The sequence below is a fragment of the Schistocerca americana genome, chromosome 8 (genome assembly GCF_021461395.2).
Source record: "Schistocerca americana isolate TAMUIC-IGC-003095 chromosome 8, iqSchAmer2.1, whole genome shotgun sequence".
In the NCBI taxonomy this organism is placed as follows: Eukaryota; Metazoa; Arthropoda; class Insecta; order Orthoptera; family Acrididae; genus Schistocerca; species Schistocerca americana.
Window position 1 is genome coordinate 147,257,334 of NC_060126.1, and position 18,454 is coordinate 147,275,787.

Consider the following 18,454-nt stretch of genomic DNA (forward strand, 5'->3'; position numbering starts at 1 on the left):
ATCTCCGCACTTTTGCGCAGCCACACCGCCGAATAGATACAACCAACAACACCAGTCGTCTCCTCACGACTCCGAACTGCTACGTTTTTGGCGCGCTCGCACGCCCAGCGATAATACATTTACAATTTATTACACTTTTTGACAATATGTTTTCCCTGACTAGGCCAGTGTGCCTGCTTACAAAATGTTAACACTCCATGCGTATTCTCTTTCTTAAATAACAAATAGCATTTTTAACTTAACAACATAATTACGAGAATAATATGCGGCACAACTAATAAAACAAACTTTTCAAAACACGTAGAAAATGTATGATCATTCACAGAGTTGTGGTGTTGTAGTATATGATGTTATTACAGTGATTACAAAATCAGTGGCCGGCCGATGTGGCCGAACGGTTCTAGGCGCTTCAGTCTGGAACCGCGCAACCGCTACGGTCGCAGGTTCGAATCCTGCCTCGGGCATTGATATGTGTGATGACCTTAGGTTAGTTAGGTTTAAGTAGTTCTAAGTTCTAGGCGACTGATGACCTCAGATGTTAAGTCCCATAGTGCTCAGAGCCATTTGAACCATTTGAACAAAATCAGTGCTACGTTCGCTTCCTCAGATCTTAACAAAGACACTGATTCTATTGGGAAGGATGTCATAAAGCTGGAAAGGCTGGCTCACAGTTGCTGCAACTGGTCTTTGATGTCCTTAATAATGGCACTAGTGGAAGTTAACATCTGAGCTGGTCCCGCAAATTTTCTATCGGGGGCAGATCTGGGAATCTTGCTGGCCATGCGAATACCTCAATGTCACGCAGACGGTTCACAGAGACAAATGTCGAGTATACTAACATACCTGCAGCCGTCTGGAATGAAATTAGAATTAGATTAATACCTCCAGCTGCTGACATGCGTTGATATATACCAACGGGGACAGGAGAAAATGTGTGCCCCGACCGGCACTCGAACCCGGGATCTCCTGCTTTCATGGCAGACGCTCTATCCATCTGCCAGCGTAGGCACAGTGGATAGTGCGACTGCAGGGACTATCTCGCGCACGCCTCCCGCGAGACCTACATTCCCACCTTGTATGTCCACACACTACATTCGTAGTGTCCCACCCCAACACACTCATTACTCGTGAAAGTCATTCTTTCCAAGTCCCGTAAGAGTTCGGAGAATATGTGTGCATCCACACAGAAGAAGGAGGCCGTGGCCGGTATTGCCAGACTCATATACTTATGTGAATATGGTGTCTGTTTTCCCGGACATGTCCGAAAGAAGTGGGAATGTGGGCCTCGCGGGATGCGTGCGCGAGATAGTCCCTGCAGTCTTACTATCCTCTGTGCTTTCGATGGCTCAGATGGAAGAGCGTCTGCCTTCTAAGCAGGAGATCCCAGGTTCGAGTCCCGGTCGGGGTACATATTTTCATCTGTTCCCGTTAGTATGTATCAACGCCCGTCAGCAGCCGGAGGTATTAATCTAATTCTAATGTTAAGTGTGGCAGAGCATTTTCCTGTTAGAAACTGGCACCATAGTACTGTCGCATGAGAGATAAATGCATGAACTCACAGATCGTTTATGACTTATCAGTGTGCTAGCAGTGTCCCTCAACAACTGTTAGCCGTGACCTGAAGTCATACCCGATGGCTCTTCACACCATAACGCTGTACCTCTCCAAAACATTGGTAGAATGGTACCTATCCTAAGATCAAATGGTTCAAATGGCTCTAAGCACTATGGGACTTAACATCTGTGGTCATCAGTCCCCTAGAACTTAGAACTACTTAAACCTAACTAACCTAAGGACATCACACACACCCATGCCCGAGGCAGGATTCGAACCTGCGACCGTAGCGGTCACGCGGTTCCAGACTGAAGCGCCTAGAACCGCACGGCCACACCGGCCGGCCTATCCTAAGATCAATGAGATACTCGCCGACAGTGGTCTTATGGGGATACTACGGGGTTGTCCAGAACAGTAACTCTTCACTGGACACATTGCGAAACCGTTCATCAGCAGCCCATGCTTCCCAATCACGACACCACTCAAACATCTGTGGAGATAACGGAAGCCAGCACTCGGGACGTTATTTCCCGAATCCTGCTGGTGCTATTCTCCGACCATGGTCACGAATAAAACAGTGACCCGAGTATAGAATAAATTTCCTTTACTTCACGTCCATGGTCACAAATTTTTGTCATGAGAGTACCGGTTTCGTTCTATAATGACCGCCTTCTGAGTGTTGCTGGAAGTCCATTACTTGCTCTCACATGACAGACAAAGATGTGAAGGAATTAAAAAGTGTCTGGTGGCCATGCGATGATCCATTCTGGTGGTTAGAGATGATCGACCTGGGTTTCGACGTCGAGTTTGCCTACGCTCATGTTCCCAAGAAGTCCAACACTGAGCCGCTGTCACACCCAAATGCCCCACTAATGTGGATAAGACGTGATTCGACCAGCTGGCTAAGTGGAAATCCGAAATGAGAAACCCTTCAAACTCTCTCTAGTATTGATAACGATGTATCGCAAGAGAATGCAGTACCTCCGTCTTCTTCACTGTAATTACTACTGTTCACACTCCTTATTTGCCATACTGGGCCTGGTAACAGCACTAAACCCGAGAAACACTAACGTATTCTGTGCCAGTTCTATCTGAATCATTTACTTCGCCGCAAATGGTATGCACATATACGGAGTTTCACTGACATCTGACCATGTCTTCAGGACGCTTCAATATTTGTTTTTGGTCGTGTGGTGTCACCGCCAGACACCACACTTGCTAGGTGGTAGCCTTTAAATCGGCCGTGGTCCGTTAGTATACGTCGGACCCGCGTGTCGCCACTGTCAGTGATTGCAGACCGAGCGCCGCCACACGGCAGGTCTAGAGAGACTTCCTAGCACTCGCCCCAGTTGTACAGACGACTTTGCTAGCGATGCTATAATGACAAACTACGCTCTCATTTGCCGAGACGATAGTTAGCATAGCCTTCAGCTACGTCATTTGCTACGACCTAGCAAGGCGCCATTACCAGTTTATATCGAGATTGTTATTAATGTATCAACAAGAGCGATGTACACCAATTATGGATTAAAGTTAAGTATTCCAGCAGCAACGTACCTTATTGGCTATATTAATTACATTGTCCTGTTCCAGACCTCACGCCAGTTTGCATGAGCTTAAACGCGTGCCTTTCGGCTTCCTCCAAACTCCGTGAATTGGCTCCTGCCAATTCACAACAGGTCGCACAATGTATTACGGAAGTTTTCGTTACGTTTTTAGATCAATACCATTTCTTCTACATCTACAACTACATTTTCATAATACATTACAACTAATGTGTTACGCAGGGTGTCCTACATTTCAAAGGCTCAGGAAAAAAAGCTGCAGTAGTTACGTTAATGAAGTTGCACCATTTATTAGAGCATATCAAAGAATTTATTTAATAATAATAATCAGTACAACTATACATGTTAACCATTTGCAGCACGAAGAATATCGAATGTCTATAAATTTCTTGCCGTGTTCTTCGTAACATGTCCTCTATCACTGTTCCAGTTGCATCAGTGATACGACGTCTTAACGTGTGACGTCTTTGTTCGCATGCAAGGGGTCCTTCACTAATCCCCACAAGAAGAAATGGAGTGGGGTAACGTCGGCAGAACATGGTGACCAGGCAATGCGTCCTCTGCGTCCAGTTCATTGATCGGGAAATTTCGTGTTCAGGAACTTGCCAACAGCCGTTGACCAACGCCAAGGAGCTCCAACTTGTTGGAAGATGATGTTGGTTTGCAAGTCTTTTTTCTGTGACTACACTAACTGCTACAACATGCCCATATACGCTGACTTATTCACTGTGTTTTCTGTAAAGAAGAGCGGGCCAACAATACCGTCATGCATTAGCCCACTCCAGGAGTTCAGTTTAGGGCTACGACGATAATAAGGATAGGGTGTGGTCGATGCGGGTCTCAAAACCGAACTTTATGCAGATTATCCAGTCCTGATAAATGAAAGGACGTCTTATGTGAGAATACAGAACTTCCTAGAAAGCTGACATTCATATCAGTACGCTGCGGCATATCTGTAGCAAATTGTTATCGGCGTGGTTGGTCATTCGGCACCATAGGTTGCAGAATTTCCACTTTGTAATAATACGAAATAAGACGCTGATGTATTACACGATGCAATGTTGTTCGGGAAACATGAAGTTGCCTAGATGCCTTTCGAATTCACTTACGCGGGCTTCTGGGAAACGCTTGTCGTATGTCCTCCACTGTCTCTTCCGAAAGCATAGCCAAAATGTTTCAGAAAGCTCCCAGCTGCCAGAAATTTACGATACCGTTGTTCTCACTTCAGCTGAATCCCAACCAAATGTAATTTCTTTGCACAATAATCGGCGATTTAGATTCTACAAACCATCCTACTGTTTGCACGCGCTGCTATTTAATCGACATTTTCAATTCATGCTATCATGCTGCATTCTGGCGACAATAGTTGGCACGTGTGACACGGAAATATACAGTATTTGAGATGCTCCAACATCTGTTGCAATTTCACACTCGTATCTACTGTATTTTTTTTTCCTGGACCTTTGAAATGTGTGAGTTTTGAAAGGGGCACTCTGTATTTTCGTTATAATAATAAATCTATAGCATATAGGTTACAATTAAATTTTCATAATACGTGTACAAGTAGGGTTTTAAATTTTCATATCGGGTCGTGACATCATTTTCGTCCTGTAGTGATAGAAATTGCGCAACTGTGTGATACTACTCAGGCTGGAACATCCAGACCACTGTGACATGCAGCTCGGCTGATGAGCTTGGACGAAAGAGATATACGACAACCGACTCTCACACAGATTAACACAAAGGAGCACCTGCTGGCCTCACTTGACATTTACCTCCTGTGACAGGTTTATAGAATCAGCTTTAGAACTCTGCCTATAGGCTTAACCCTCCATTGACATGAAATACGATCTCTCACTACTCGCTCCAAAGCGGATTGTTCAGTATGCGAAATCCAACGCAGTAATTTCGTGGACTGTTTTTAAATTTTTCGGACTTATGAATCTGGCCTGTTATGGTTGTCTTTCAAATGATAGTACGTTTTAATGTGCAATTTCTAGTTTTGTAATGGAGTTGCTTCATTTTCTGCTTCTGTTCAAATCCTCGCCAACTTAAGATTCAAGCAAATAGACGCTGCTTCCAAGGGGTTCCTCTTGAATAGATATTATTTCATTATCGTGTCAATTGTTGCCCACCGCTTTTGATAGTAGCAGTAAAATCATGCATTAGAGACGGTCTGCTAACCTTTAATGTCAGGTTCATTTTCGTGACCTGCTGCCAGTACATTCCCAGGCGATAACTATTTTATAATCTCTCAGTGATGTTCGAACATTTTAACTGTTGCGATCTTAACGATACTGGTATAATTGGCATTTACTGATCTGCAGAATGGATGTCTTTGTGTGTTAGTATTGGTGGCACAGAACTTTAGCGTAATTTTGAAGATCTCGTACTGTGTAACTCTTGTTATTGTATTTAATTTTAAACAATAGATTGCATAACCCTCTCGTTCGTACGTGTCTCGCACTGTAGATTGTTAAATCATCTGTATCAACATCTACCGGCGATTGATCAAGATTGTACCCTATAGGTAACGTTATTCTATCTGTACAATGAGCAAGCAGTTTGGTTTCCTTGGAAACCGAGGGGAAATTAATTATCATCATCACTGTCTTCAAGGATTAAATCTTTTGACATGTTCCGCCTCAGAACTGTTCACGCCATCTCTTTAAGGGACGTCCAACGTTCCTCTTGCCGATTGGGTTTTGTTGTACTGCCGTTTTAGTTACTCTGCCATAGACATACTTTGAACATGGACTTTGCTATTCAGTCGATATTTTTCAGTTATATTTTCAATAGGTTCAACATTTAGTTCTTGTCTAAGATCGGTATTTTATTTATGGTCCAGAAATGAATATCCCGCTACAACACGGAGGAACTTCATCTCTGATGATTCGATTCATTGTAAGTGGTCATATGTTTCGGTCCAACATTCGTTAGCATAATTCAGCAGAGGTAACGCTATTACATAGTAGAGTTTTATTAATGTTTTTTCCGTACGTTATATTTTTCATGTAGGTTGTATAGTTACACAGAAACCCCTGAATCTGGTCAGTTTTAGCCCTACGTCATCTGACTCGGTAAATTTAAAATTACACCCTAAAATTTAAAATTTCGGACTTGTTTAGTTATTTCTCCATTATAACAATTTTGTCTCTTATGGGTTCCGGTCCTCGAAATGCTATCACTTTTGTTTTATCTGTCGATATTCTCATTACATATTTAGCGGCAATTTGATTCAATTTGTGCACTGTAATTTGAGCCTTTTATTTAGGTTCTCCTGTTATAATCTCATCACTAGTGAAATGCATAGCCATAAAATTAAAATTGTATTTGTTAATGGGTCATTTAATAAAATCAACCGCTTACGAATGACATTGTCAGTGTAAACAATTAACGGAGTGGGGACAGTGGGCGATCTGGTCTGACTCCATGATTAATATCGGCAGATTCCCTCCCATTCCTCACAGTACGGATCCTTATTGTGTTATTTTCGAATTTCGACTTAATTTCCCTAATCAGGTATGCTGAAACTCCCAATTCCTTAAGTGATTCACATAACATTTTCCGTTTTACCTTGTCAAACGCCTTTTCATAATCGATAAAAACATAGTAAGTTGGCAGTCTAAATTCTCATCTTTTCTCGGTTACTTGTGCCAAAGTGAAGAGACAATCAGAACATTATCTACCTTTTCTAAAAGGATGTTGTACCTCTAACACACGTGCTTGCACTATTGGTGCTAATCTCCTGTTTATAATTTTAGCAAAGAGTTTGTAGCAGGAATTTAGTAGACTTATTCCTCGGTAATTTGCGCACTGCGATTTATCATCTTCATTCCATTCGTCTGGCACATGTGCTCTCAGCTAACAAACATTCATAAAATTTAAGGGTCTATGCTATATATCAAATGTACATTAATCAGCTCCATGTTTATATTATCAGTGCCAGGCAACATTTTGTTTTTTGTTTCTTATATCACAGTCTGTAGATCTTCCCTTACAATCAGATCTACAGAGTCTACATCTACATCTACATCTACATTGATACTCCGCAAGCCACCCAACGGTGTGTGGCGGAGGGCACTTTACGTGCCACTGTCATTACCTCCCTTTCCTGTTCCAGTCGCGTATGGTTCGCGGGAAGAACGACTGTCTGAAAGCCTCCGTGCGCGCTCTAATCTCTCTAATTTTACATTCGTGATCTCCTCGGGAGGTATAAGTAGGGGGAAGCAATATATTCGATACCTCATCCAGAAACGCACCCTCTCGAAACCTGGCGAGCAAGCTACACCGCGATGCAGAGCGCCTCTCTTGCAGAGTCTGCCACTTGAGTTTATTAAACATCTCCGTAACGCTAGCACGGTTACCAAATAACCCTGTGACGAAACGCGCCGCTCTTCTTTGGATCTTCTCTATCTCCTCCGTCAGACCGATCTGGTATGGATCCCACACTGATGAGCAATACTCAAGTATAGGTCGAACGAGTGTTTTGTAAGCCACCTCTTTTGTTGATGGACTACATTTTCTAAGCACTCTCCCAATGAATCTCAACCTGGTACCCGCCTTACCAACAATTAATTTTATATGATCATTCCACTTCAAATCGTTCCGCACGCATACTCCCAGATATTTTACAGAAGTAACTGCAACCAGTGTTTGTTCCGCTATCATATAATCATACAATAAAGGATCCTTCTTTCTATGTATTCGCAATACATTACATTTGTCTATGTTAAGGGTCAGTTGCCACTCCCTGCACCAAGTGCCTATCCGCTGCAGATCTTCCTGCATTTCGCTACAATTTTCTAATGCTGCAACTTCTCTGTATACTACAGAATCATCCGCGAAAAGCCACATGGAACTTCCGACGCTATCTACTAGGTCTTTCTGGTTCTTTTTCATGATTGATCCACAGATTTTTGAGGTATTTTAACCATTCATGTTCGGATATTACATCTCACTGTAAAGGGTCTCGATCTTCAAGTGCTTCATAATTTTGCGTGCTTTGTTTACTCTTCCATGAATGTGATATGTATATTATGTTCTATTTTTTTTCACTCATGTATCGGCCCCAACTTTAATTTTTCGTATTGCTTTCTTTACTGACGCAGATTTACTTTTATAACTTTGTAATTCACCTTATTAGGTAAGAGAAGATCTTTTGATACGCCCCCTATTTTTCTTTTATTAACTTGGTAATATGGTCATTCCAAATCACTAATCCCATTTTAGCGTATTTGTTTTCCTTCATTCCATTGCTTCACTGGCTGCGTTGTTATAGTTAATAGTATTCCATTCTCGGTTTACGTTGTTGTTTACTTGTTTCATTTGACATTTCTCATTTAGCCTCTTTTGGTATAACATTCTGATACTACATTCTTGAGAAGATGCACCTTGTAAGTTCTTACATCCGACTGGGTGTTTACGTAAGATTTCTTCTACCTTGTCGAAAAAGTTATGTCACTTTTTTCTAACATGTGATCTGATGATGCATTCAAACTCCTGTAAACACTTGTGTCTTTTATTCTTACCGGTGTCTGTTATTGAAGCTGTACCTCGGGCTGGCCACATAAGTTTCGGTATGTCACGATGTTTAAAAAGTGTTTGTTATTTGTAATTCATTGTGTGTGGCAAACTCTTATAGCTTCTTTAGATTGCTATTCAGCGTATTTTCACCCTCTGTGCCTAATCTTTAATGAGCCTCTTACTCGCTGGGGCGTCTAAGTCTCCCACAAGAAGTATATAACCATTTTTATCTACTGTATTTGGCTTTCATAATATTCAATTGAATTCTTAATTATTCTTTCTTCTGCCGCACACAAAGACAATATGGAGACGTATCCTCTGTCAACTTCAAGACGTGGCAGTAGTATTCTTACACTTACACATGCGTACAAATATATATTGTTCTTTAACGTTTTGCGCAGCCAGATGGAGACTCCAGCAGCAGGTCCTTGCTGTTGTTACACTTCGCAATAGATCATCACGTAATTAAGAAATTCGGTCGTTGCCTGTAATTTCTTTTTTGTTTAAGTTACGGCAGCAATATCGATTTTAGCACTGCCTTGTTCTGTTTATTTATGTCAGACCTCTAACATACCATATCCTTGTTTCAGACATTTCTCATGTATGTGATTTGTGCTTCTCATTTCCCTTATTTTCTTCACGGAAGGCGTATAATGATTAGTCCAGCGTGAAATTTTCTTTGGAGCTTCCGCAATTCGAGTTTCCCCTGGCCGTGTCACAAAGGCTGCGCAGGGTAAGAACAATGGTGGTGCTGCCACCCGTAAGTTTTCGTCATAGCTCATTTTATTTCAAACTCGATCTATCCTAGACAGATTTCCTTCTCTATGGTTTCAAGATTTGTGGTCCCGTTGTGTTAGATTTGTTCCACCCTGGGTGTTTCAATTCGCCAGTGGCCGCCATATGTGGTGAGCATTCGACTATCTGCCACCGAAGAAGGCTCACTGTGGGAAACTAGTGAACTCCACACGACCCAAGGAGAATTTAAGAAGGAAACTAAAGTTCAGGGAGAAGGAATAAAATGTTTGTGGATTGCTAATTATACTGAATTCTATCAAGTACGGTAAAATACATGGGAAAACAGCTGAACGGGATGGACCATGTCTTGAAAACGGATTATAAGATAAACATCAACAAAAATAAAAAGAGACTTATGGAATGTAGTCATATGAAATGAGACGATGGTGAGGAAATAAGATTAGGAAAAGATACAGGAAAACTACTGAATGGGTTTTGTTATTTGTGCCGCAAAATAACTGACGATTGCCGAAGTAGAGAGGATATGAAACGCAAACTGGCTATAGAAAAGAAAAGGTTTTCCGGAAACGAGGAATTTGTTAACATCCAACATAAATTTAAGGGTTAGGAAGTTTTTTTCTGAACATATTTACCTGGAATGTAGCCTTGTGCTAGTGTGAAACGTGGACGATAAGAAGCTCAGACAAGAAGAATATAGAACAGAATTTGGAAATTTGTGGTAAGTTCCTATGGGACCAAACTGCTAGAGGTCATCGGTTCCTAGGCTTACACACTACTTTTCGAACTTAAAGTAACTTACGCAAAGGACAACACACACACCCATGCCCGAGGGAGGACTCGAACCTCCGACGGGGGGAGCCGCGAGAACCGTGTCAAGGCGCCCTTGACCACGCGGCTACCCCGAGCTGGTAGTATAGAAGGTTTGGAAATGCGGTGATATAGTAGAATATTGAAGATTCGATGGGCATATCGAATAAAATATGAGATGGTACAGAGTTCAATTAGGGAAAATAGAAATTTGTGGCACAATCTGATCAAAAGACGAGATAGTTTGGTAGAACACATACTGAAACATGATGAAATCTTCAGTTTAGTGATCGAGGTCGTGAGGTAAATATCGTGAAAGGAGGAGCGAATATAGTAAGCTGATTTTAGTAGATGCGGGTTTCAGTAGCAATGCAGAAATGAAGAGAGTTGCTCAGGGTAGACTAGGATGGGGAGCTGCTTCAAAGGAGTCTCTGGACTGAAGATGGCAACAACATCATCGTCTACTTAGGCCGCGTATGATCTAAGACTGAGCACTGTTGTGGTAACCGTAACTTAACGTAACGTAATCGCGTTCCAGATACTTAACCTGCGGTTGAATTGTAGGCATCCAGTGCTGACAGATACCCGTCGTTTCAGTGCAGACTTTTGCAAGGGTCTAGAAATTACGATAGCTCTTAACGATGAGGGGTTATTTAGCATGTGCTACATACCGTGTGTAAAGTGTCTGGTACAGTTCTTACGCGGGTTGAAATTCACGCGCCCCGCGCGAGATTACCGGCTCCCTCGCGCCGCCGCATATCCCGCGCGCCCACCGGGCTGCCCTTTCACGGCGCCTGACGCTGCGGACCCTCGCGTGTTAGGGTGACGCGCCACGCAGCGCGGCTTTCGTTATATTGGATGCGCCTGTCATGGCGGCGGGCTTTATGAGCCCGCCTACCGCAGGAGCGCCCGACAGCTAATCACGGCGTCACACGCACGCTACCCACAATGGCGGACCACAAATTAATAGCAGTGACGCAAATTAGCTACTTTGTATGCGCACAGTGAATGAACTCTGCCACGCATTAAACGTTAAACTGAGTTTCAATTATAAGTAAAAATGGTAAAACCTGTTTTGGTGTAAACAGCAAAAAAAACGAGATAATTTTTGCGTGTTACGTATTGCGTAATTAGAGAAAATACTGTGTTGTGGACCGTTATACACTGAAGGGGCGAAAAAAATCGCAATACCAGGTAGGAGTTGTGCGATGTAAGCGAACGCTGGTAGGCGTGTTTGTACATCTGAAAAATGATATCTGTTCCAATTTCGCTCCAGTCACGCAAGAGTGATGCTAGTACCGACACTATGAGAGTGCAAAAGTTTGCTTTAAATACATGTTGTAACGGTAGTGAGCGCTAGTTACGTTTGAGATTGGATGTGGTGAGCAGCCGTTAGTCAAGACGACGCCTGTATCAATGCCTTACTGTCGTTCGACGAGGTCGTGTAATAAGGCTACAAGAAGCTGATTGTCCCTTCTGCGATAATGCACAAAGATTTTGCAGGAATGTAGCCACTGTACGTGACTGATGCCAGCGGTGTCACGACAATGTACGGTTGCAAGAAGACTGTGTGCCGGACTGCCACGTGGCACTACCGATAGGCCGGCCGTTGTGGCCGTGCGGTTCTAGGTGCTACAGTCTGGAACTGCGTGACCGCTACGGTCGCAGGTTCGAATCCTGCCTGGGGCATGGATGTGTGTATTGTCCTTAGGTTAGTTAGGTTTAACAAGGGGAGGCCGCCAATTGTGAAATTCAGATTGGATTCATACTGCGCATAATAAAAGCTCATGGCCAGAGGTGTAATGTGGTAAAGCACCAAGATGCACTTCTCAGCCGTTGTCGAGAAAATCGACAATTAAAAGAAACTGTTGCGGTGAAATACTCTCTACGGTTAGTAGTTTTCTACAGCGTCGTGGCGCAGCGGTAAGCGCTCGGGTTCGTAATCCGAGAGTCGCCGGATCGAATCTCGCGCCATGCAATTTTTTTTATTATTAGTTTTTTGTAATGAATTGCTTATGCATGTTGGTGAAGGCGGATCGCTCTCCAACTGTACCGCCTCCATTTTTCCGTTTTTTTAACAGTGTGTACCAAAACTCTCCCATCAGCACTGATTTTCGACGATGTTATAAGTTGCACTAGGGACCGCATCTACCTTCTTTCGAAGTTAGCAGGCAACTACGCTGTTATGCGGCGGCTCGTTTCGGCCCATTCAACATCTGTCCTTCAAGTGTAACGAGCGAGTAACGGAGTTTATATTTCATACCTGCCACAGCGAATTGGTGTTCGTGGGGTCTCATTTCTAATTCGAACGTTTGACTTAAGTTATACGTATTCGTTTCGGAATATCGTTTCTACGTCTTCCGTTAACTATGCGTGGTTAACATTATGAAGACAAGTAATAACATTTGTGAAATACAACTTTGTTTGCGGAAAACATAATGATGTTCGAAGTCGCCAGTTTTTCCACGACAAAGGACTTTCAACAACTTATTATATGCATAATTGTTGCAACTGATTGCCGGAAAAAAATATATATACATATATACATATATATATATATATATATATATATATATATATATATATATATATATATATATACATCTGAATTACAAAAAACAAATACTAAAAAAAAAAAGTTGAATGGCGTGAGATTCGATCCGGCGACCTTCTGATTTCAAAGCCGAGCGCTTACCACTGCGCCACGACGCTGTGCAAAATCATTAACCGTATAGAGTACTTCACCACAACTCTTTCTTTTAACTGTCGATTTTCTCGACGACGGCTGAGAAGTGCATCTTGGTGTTTTGCCACATTACACATCTGGCCATGAGCTTTTATTATGCGCAGTATGAATCGAATCTGAATTTCACAATTGGCGGCCTCCCCTTGCAAGTAGTTCTAAGTTCTAGGGGACTGATGACCACAGATGTTAAGCCCCATATTCCTCAGAGCCATTTGAACCATTTGATCTACCGAGAGGGAAGACCATCATGTTTCGTGTATGGCTCTGGCGCATCGTACTGCGCTTGTAGCAGTGATTTGAGCAGCATTTGGCAGCACAGTGAGGCAACAACCTGTTGCATATCGATTACCTCAAGGAGAGCTCCGAGTGAGAAGCCCTGCCACGTACATTCCACTGACCCCGAACCACAACCCGTAGCGACTTCAGTGTGATCAAGCGAGAGCTCATTGGACAGCAGGCTGGAGGTATGCTGTGTTTTCTGATTTACTTTACTTTACTTTTCCGTGTCCAGATCACATTTCATTTTTCCAATAGTTAGCCACCGCTACGGCATTGTCGTTGGCTTGTAGCAGGTCACTAAAACTGCAGGGCTCCGGCAGTAGTCGGCACCTGAGCAGATGTGCCTCGTCTTGTACCTCTCCGCATCCGCAAAGAACGTCGACATCGTTAGTCAGCAGTCCCCACTTGCACAGATTAGTTTTGGATCTGGGTACACCAGCCCTCAGCCTATTTAGTGTTCTCCACACTGTATAAGGAAGTTTGTTTCCAGGTGCCATTTGCTCTTTTGGTATTATCTGCAGTGCAGTTTGTTCATTCTCCCATTTACGGACTCTATTATCTTCCTGTGAACCGTCAAGGATCTTGGTTCTTGCAATAAAGCTATTTCTATACGGAAGCCTCCGAGCCTGAGTGACGTTCCCATTCAGTGGGTGTCGAGAATCTGTTTCTTTCTTTGTTCTCTCAGCGTCTGCTGCCACCTGCCTTCTGATCTTGGATGGCGCAATTCCAGCAGGAAGGTACAAATTACCCGTTGGTGTGGGTCTGAGACAGCCTGTAACAATTCGCATTGTCTCATTTACACTTACATCAACCTGTTTAGCATGTGCAGATGCTTCCCATTCTGGCGCTGCATAGTCTGCTGCAGAAACACACAGAGCAAGCGCTGATGTTCTCAGTACTGATAGTTGAGCTCCCTTCATAGTTTGTCAGCCTGCGGATGATGTTATCCCTGGAGCAGACTTTAGCCTTGGTGTTTTGGCAATGCTGCTTGAAGGAAAGCGTTCTGTCAAGTACAACCCCAAGGTACTTAGGTGTTGGACAGTGCTTTAGCTTCTTACCTTGCCATGTAACGTCGAGCTCAACTCCAGCATCTCTACAGGGTTATTACAAATGATTGAAGCTCTACAACATTTTTATTATTTGAGATATTTTCACAATGCTTTGCACACACATACAAAAACTCAAAAAGTTTTTTTAGGCATTCACAAATGTTCGATATGTGTCCCTTTAGTGATTCGGCAGACATCAAGCCGATAATCAAGTTCCTCCCACACTCGGCGCAGCATGTCCCCATCAATGAGTTCGAAAGCATCGTTGATGCGAGCTCGCAGTTCTGGCACGTTTCTTGGTAGAGTAGGTTTAAACACTGAATCTTTCACATAAAGAAATCGCATGGGGTTAAGTCGGGAGAGCGTGGAGGCCATGACATGAATTGCTGATCATGATCTCCACCACGACCGATCCATCGGTTTTCCAATCTCCTGTTTAAGAAATGCCGAACATCATGATGGAAGTGCGGTGGAGCACCATCCTGTTGAAAGATGAAATCGGCGCTGTCGGTCTCCAGTTGTGGCATGAGCCAATTTTCCAGCATGTCCAGATACACGTGTCCTGTGACGTTTTTTTCGCAGAAGAAAAAGGGGCCGTAAACTTTAAACCATGAGATTGCACAAAACACGTTAACTTTTGGTGAATTGCGAATTTGCTGCCTGAATGCGTGAGGATTCTCTATCACCCAGATTCGCACATTGTGTCTGTTCACTTCACCATTAAGAAAACATGTTGCTTCATCACTGAAAACAAGTTTCGCACTGAACACATCCTCTTCCATGAGCTGTTGCAACCGCACCGAAAATTCTAAGCGTTTGACTTTGTCATCGGGTGTGAGGGCTTGTAGCAATTGTAAACGGTAAGGCTTCTGCTTTAGCCTTTTCCGTAACATTTTCCAAACCGTCGGCTGTGGTACGTTTAGCTCCCTGCTTGCTTTATTCGTCGACTTCCGCAGGCTACGCGTGAAACTTGCCCACACGTGTTCAACCGTTTCTTCGCTCACTGCAGGCCGACCCATTAATTTCCCCTTACAGAGGCATACAGAAGCTTTAAACTGCGCATACCATCGCCGAATGGAGTTAGCAGTTGGTGGATCTTTGTTGAACTTCGTCCTGAAGTGTCATTGCACTGTTATGACTGACTGATGTGAGTGTATTTCAAGCACGACATTCGCTTTCTCGGCTCCTGTCGCCATTTTGTCTCACTGGGCTCTCGAGCACTCTGGCGGCAGAAACCTGAAGTGCGGCTTCAGCCGAACAAAACTTTATGAGTTTTTCTACGTATCTGTAGTGTGTCGTGACCATATGTCAATGAATGGAGCTACAGTGAATTTATGAAATCGCTTCAATCATTTGTAATAGCCCTGTATTGCGCAGATGGAAAGCACATACTCGGGTTTTGTCAGGGTTTGGCTTGAGGTGATTGGTGTCGTAGTATTGAGCCGGTTCTTCAAGGGCTCTAGAGAGATTTACAGATGTTGCATGAAAATTCGACTCCTGGACCACCACAGCTGTGTCATCAGCATATACGAACAGTCTTGCATCTTGAGGTATAGGGTGGTCATTAGTGCACACATGTGTTTTCTGATGAAAGCTGGTTATGCCTCGGTGACAATGATGGCCGTTCTGTTGGTTAAAGGAGGCCAGTTGAGGGCCTGCAAGTAACCTTCTGCGTGGTGAATCTACACATGGAGTTATGGTCCGGGGTGAGATTCTTTATGACAACGGGATCTCTCTCGTGGTTATCCCCCGCACCCTGACTACAAACCTGTACGTCAGTCTGGTCATTCATGAACAGCATTTCAGGGGATGTTTTCCAACAGGATGTTATAATCCAGCATGCTCTGCAGAGTGTTGACATGTTGCCTCGGCCTGATCGATCACCAGATCTGTCTCGAATCGAGCACATATGGGGCATCATCGGATGACATCTCCAGCATCATCCAAAACAGTATTAACCGTCCTTTACTGCGAGCCAAGAGCAGCGGTTATGGAACTCCATTCCAGAAACTGACATCAGGCAACTGTAATGCATCATGTTTGCGTGCTTGCATTGAACATTTTGGCGGTTACATCCGTTATTAACGTACCAGCATCTGATATTTACAATGACTTATCTCTCGCTTACATTAACCTATGAGCTTGCAATGTTAATCATTCAAATATGTGATCGCCGCCTACCTTGGCCGACCCTCCGCATACATTAGTTGCCGTTGGGTTCTTGATAAGATCTTTAAAAATAATTTAAATCTGTGTGTGGAAATGGGTTGTTTTCGCTATCACTTATGCTACAGCTTATGTAAAAATTTTGCACTAGGGCCACCTGTGGCGTTCCTCTCAGCTTGGTGACCCAAGCGGTCGCTTTTGTCGCACACGGCCATGTGGCCATCGTTCATGTGAAGGCAGTCTTCAGCGCATCTTGAAAAACCCTAGGCAGTTTCGAATGCACTGACAAGCATTCACAGTAAGTTCTCGGTGTTCAACGTCTCAGACAACAGCACTCCGTCTTCAGGCCACAATTGGCCCATCGGGATCATCCGACCGACGTGTCATCCTCAGCTGAGGATGCAGATAGGAGTGGCGTGTGGTCAGCACAGCGCTCTCCCGGTCGTTATGATGGTTTTCTATGACCGGAGCCGCTACTGTTTGGTCGAGTAGCTCCTCAATTGGCATCACGAGGCTGAGTGCACCCCGAAAAATGGCAACAGCGCATGGCGACCCGGATGGTCACCCATCCAAGTGACAGCCATGCCCAACAGCGCTTAACTGCGGTGACCTGACGGGAACCAATGTATCCACTGCGGCAAAGCCGTTGCCCGGAATAAATCAACAGTTTTAAATATCCCAACACAGAAAAATCCAGCGGGTTAAGTCGGAGTGTGTGGGACGCCATATTGGTGAACCACAGTCAATACGCTTCTCGCCAGAACATTTTTTGCCAGTACTTAGGCATCCAAAATGATGAGTAACATCAAACGAGGGAGCTACGTCACTTTGTAATTTACGATTCACTTGTGGTGTTTGAAATAAACATAATCTTAGGCAATAACAGTGTTGTTACATTGGTTTCTTAGACCAGGTGTTTTAGGCTTATTTGATTGTTTCGTGTCCTTTACTCGTTCCTCCCATTTGCGCTTTTTCATATTCTGACACCTCGTACACAAATGGTACCCATAAAAGTCTAAATATCATCTCGAAATAAATCAATTTCCAACTACGAAGATTAGTAGTATCTGTTACTCCTTATCTCTGTTCTAACCCTTCAATGACACACATTTTTTCCCGCCGGTCAGTGGTTTGGTGAAGAACATAGTTGTAGAAGCCTGCAATTTTTTCTCTTCCATGTTGAAAATAACGTTGTCGCCATTGTGGAAATGACTATTAACCAATGGTTTCTTCCTCAATTGAAGGAGAAGATATGACTGGATACCACGTCAGGACATTACAGGAGTGAGGCACAGTTTGAGGGCCCAGAGAAGCGTCATCTGTGATTGTGTCCTGCCTCCTTAGTTTCTCGCGGTGCTCCATCTTGACAGCCTTGAGGCTTCTGTAGTATGCTGCTGTGATGGTTCACCTCTCAGCACCACATCATTGCAGTCCCAATGAACACTCAATGTCACCTTGTCCACTAACGTTTGGGTCTTCGCCTGCTTCAGCAGTGATGAATTCACCTGTTTTCACTGCTCGTGTTGCTCTTTGTCTCGGTGTCACGGTAAAACGCATGTAGTAATTAGGCGGCTAAGGAAGTTAGACGTTATACAGCTGAAACATTTCCGCTGCTCCCTCTGTTTAGACTGCGTTATCAACGGTGTCTTTGTTGAACGCACTTGGCGCATTGCGTGCCGCTCTCATCTCCAGAGAAGAAACATTTAAATCAACCACCGCGAGTCGCAGCTACAGAAGGCTCACGAGACGCCGCCAGGTGGCGCTACGTACTCTGTCAGAGGACTCTGTACTCACAACACCTCACTGCCTGCAATTGTAATCGGTCTGTGGTATCGATAGTTCCGATGCCACAGCGTAGGCTGGCACTACGAGAGCAGAAGATCTTCGCCGACCGCAGCGCTCCCTAGCCGACGCTGTGCAGCCCCACGAGCGCCGCTCCACTTTCACCCAGTTCATGAAGAGCAGACGGCCGAGAACCATCGTCTTAGCTTAGCTTGCTACTGAGA

The 18,454-nt window shown here is 43.8% G+C and overlaps 1 non-coding gene and 1 pseudogene across 1 annotated transcript; one reads left to right on the forward strand and one right to left on the reverse strand.

The window, feature by feature from the left end:
- The first annotated feature begins 1,334 nt into the window (after positions 1 to 1,334).
- On the forward strand, positions 1,335 to 1,408 carry Trnar-ucu. Its single transcript has one exon. It is a non-coding gene; the product is annotated as a tRNA-Arg (tRNA).
- Positions 1,409 to 16,981: 15,573 nt separating this feature from the next.
- On the reverse strand, positions 16,982 to 17,099 carry LOC124546391 (annotated as a pseudogene).
- Positions 17,100 to 18,454: the final 1,355 nt, after the last annotated feature.